Here is a 3,625-nt window from a genome sequence, read left to right as displayed (position 1 = left end):
AGAGACAGTAAACAATTCAGCTTTTATTAATCTTTGGGGAACTTCTCAACCACAAACAGTAGAAAATGGTAAAGTAGCAATGAAAAGAAGTTCTAGTTTCAAGTGGGAAATAACTGATTCACATATCTCAGGTTGAAGTCTCTGTGAAATTCCTAAAGGTATGTTGAAGCACGTATCTTTGTATAATATAACGAGAAACGTATCATTGATGGAACCGTCTAGTTATAAATTAATTTAAATAATCTGGTTCTTTACATCATTAACATTTGTGTTATATTATAGTAATTTATGATTTCAGATCTCTACAGAAGATTCATATAATTTTCTGTTTAGATTGGTTAGTTATTTAGAAACTTAATATAGCTATTGTCGTGAGATTTCCTTGATATATTACAATGTTGGATTTACGTCAGTGAAATATAATACACCTCTGCGTCTAGAGCAACAAAACTTTATATTTATCCTTCTATTATAATTAATATTTATAATATAGTTATCAACTTGGTTGATTCTGTGACAATATCTATTGAACTCATTGTATGTTTGCACATCACAACAATAACAGTATTGTTGTCAAAGTTGACTTTATTGAAAACATCATTGTTTGAACAATAAACAAATGTGTATTTTTTTACAGCCGATGTTTCCTACTGTGTTAAAGACACCTGTTATAATGTGTATCCAACAGCCTTAACGAATATCGAAGCTGTTTACATGTTCTGTGAACTTATAGGGGGGAAGAGCTGCTATCCCCCAAACTCCTGAACTGGCTAAACAGGTGGCTACGTATTTGGAAAAGATGTATTTAATTGCTGCCACTTGAGTTTTTTTGAATGGCACTCTTCTGACGGACGAAAACCAAAACGTAATCGGTAATAGTGACGACTGGCCTTTCATAACACCACCGCTAAACAAGGACTTGAAGTGTGTTTTGCTCCTGAGGGGATATTTTTTTTCAACGTACTTGTGACACAAATAGATTTTTTCCCATGTGTGAGACTAAAACTTCAGGTGAAATTAGTTTTCTGTCTTAATGATACGTGTTGTTTTGAATAACATTTAAGTTCATAATTATGTATCACTGAAGACTGTTAGTTTGTCTTCTTGCTATTTTTTGGGACTTATTTTAAATTATTTTCAAATACAACAATTTTGATAATCTTACGTTTTAATAAGTGTTTCTATATGAAAATAAAGTGTAACCACAGATATTTAATAAATACTTCACATGACCAACAAGATAAAGTATATATAACAATGTTAAAAATATAAGGAATTATAAATAAATATATAAACACAGAAAGTAGGAAAATATTAGAAACAAAAAATAATTTTTGTTAAGGGGAACAATAAGTTCAGAGTTAATGACTGTAATACTTAAACTAGAAATTAATCAAGAATATATTTCTCTTAACTTATCCATTCGTGTTACCAAATCAGATATTTGAAGGTTTTTTGTTTATAATTAAGCCTGAAAGTACGAAATAGGCTTTCGGTGTTCTACCAACCACTGGTATCAAAACCCATTTTCTAATTTTTTAAGTTCTCAGACATGTCGCTTTGCCAGTGGAGAAGGACGTGTCCGGGAACGAAATTTTTGTTCTAAGTTTTGTTTCTCCTAGGTTATCCGCAGTTTATGTGATTTGTAATACGCATGTTTGGCTTATGGTTATACCTATAAATATTTCAAAGAGAACAAAATCGTCAGTTAATATTCCAAAACACGTAACAAATTTAATAATACTCCTTTAAAAATTAATATTTACTCCTATGTTTCCAGAGTGGAAGAGTTTTATCTTATTTAATTTTTTTCTAATAATTAACAAAATAAACAATTTTTTTTTTGAAATGATGGTTTTAAAATAACTAGGGCTAGGCCTAACTAACTTTGGGAGTGAAGAGCCTGCAGTAGTGGCTAAAATGGGATTTGAAAGAGGTGTAACTACATTTTGTTATCCACTTTGTCATTCAAACCAGAAGGCCAGGAATAGTAATGGTGCGAATCTTCAAGCGTCTGAACTTTGTTTCGGACTTTTCAGTCCCAGTTTAACCCCTGGTCAGAGATTCGATACGTGAGGACAATTACTAGAGTACACACTGTCAACACTGCAGGTGCGTTGTAAAAGTAAAAGTCAATCACCCTTTTTTTGTTTTTTTGATATTTTTGTTCAAAACAGGCTGTTGAGGCACTTGTGGCACAAAATATTGGTAGAACAATTACCGTCTGTTAGGCACTAGCTACAAATAGTAATGGCTATAACTGACCATTTTATTCCGGTGACACACTAATAATCTTAAAGTCTTGCAACACGAAATCCTGGGGATCGATGCACGTGACTTACACATCGCCCAAAGCCACTCTGCACGTTTGTGCAAAAGTGACCAAACCAAATTGACTGCTTATTCCTCATGTAAATAAACGACCGTTCAGATTTTATTTTACAGTTACAGAAGTTAAGCTAGATGTGTTTTTAATTATTCTAACTTTAAAGTATAAATATTTTAAAGTTGTAACAATGGGGATCAAATGATTAATTAATGATTTCATGAATTATGTTGAAGATGAAGAAAATGACAAAAACTTCAAAGGTTGTGGAAAACGTAAAGGTCGTTGTTGTGGAAAAGGCGAGAAGGGTTGGGGACGTCGATGTAAAAGTTGGAAATAAATTGTTGTTGTGTCAAGTACTGAGAGAATTACTCCTCTGGTAAGGACTTGTATTATATTATAGATAAATATTCAAACTAAGATTCGATTCTTTCAAGTTTTGAAAAACAACTTTAGTAATCGAATGTTGGTTCATATTATTATGATACATTTTAATAAGTTCCATATCTGATGTGTCACACAACAAAGTTTTGTAGTTAACAATAAGCAGTTAGATTGTTTATTATTTGGCTGTTTACTTAACAACAAATGGTCTTGAAACAATATTTCGTTAATATTAAATATATTTTCTTTAAGTATTAGAAACTGTTTTATTGTCTACTAATTTAACAATCGTATTTCCTAATCAATGTAATTTTTTTACGTATTGAATATAGACAAGTTAAGATGTCACACAAACCTAATGATGAACTATTACAAAATGTAGCAAAACCTGTTTTAGTTCCTGCTCAGTGAAACTATATTTAATCTACTTATTTTTTTCAGTGTATTATGTATGCAGTTAACGGCATCCACTAAACTACAGATTTTATACTCACGTATTGTTATGATAAGCTAACATCACATCAACTGATTTATAGAAGTCACTGAAATCCCAGTTATTCTTCTTTGGAGACGGGAAATTGTCTGTCAACTTTTAATGTTTAATAAAAGCGTTTTAAAAATTATTATTTTGTGTTGTCATGTTTTAATTTATTACAAATATCTGCTCATGTGTTTCTAAAGAAACATTTTCGTGCCTTCATTGTAATTATATTGGAACAACCTCTGTAGAGCGGTAAAAATATTCATGGTAATAGCACACATTAACTGAACAATCCCTTCGATGTAATTTCACTTAAGGTTTGAATTCTCTCTCTTAGGCCTAAATTAGAAAACATTGCTTCATTATTTAAGCGGCATCAATATGAATTTATTTGTAAATTCCAAAACGTGTACAAATTATTTACAGAAATTTAG

At 31.1% G+C, this 3,625-nt stretch overlaps 1 long non-coding RNA gene across 1 annotated transcript; it reads left to right on the top strand.

The window, feature by feature from the left end:
* The first annotated feature begins 776 nt into the window (after positions 1-776).
* On the top strand, positions 777-3,304 carry LOC143238797 (uncharacterized). Its single transcript, XR_013020766.1, has 3 exons — positions 777-1,011; positions 2,563-2,705; positions 3,152-3,304. It is a non-coding gene; the product is annotated as an uncharacterized LOC143238797 (long non-coding RNA).
* The last annotated feature ends 321 nt before the right edge of the window (positions 3,305-3,625 follow it).

This window comes from Tachypleus tridentatus, chromosome 13 (genome assembly GCF_004210375.1).
Source record: "Tachypleus tridentatus isolate NWPU-2018 chromosome 13, ASM421037v1, whole genome shotgun sequence".
NCBI lineage: Eukaryota > Metazoa > Arthropoda > Merostomata > Xiphosura > Limulidae > Tachypleus > Tachypleus tridentatus.
This window is presented reverse-complemented; position numbering and strand designations above follow the sequence as displayed.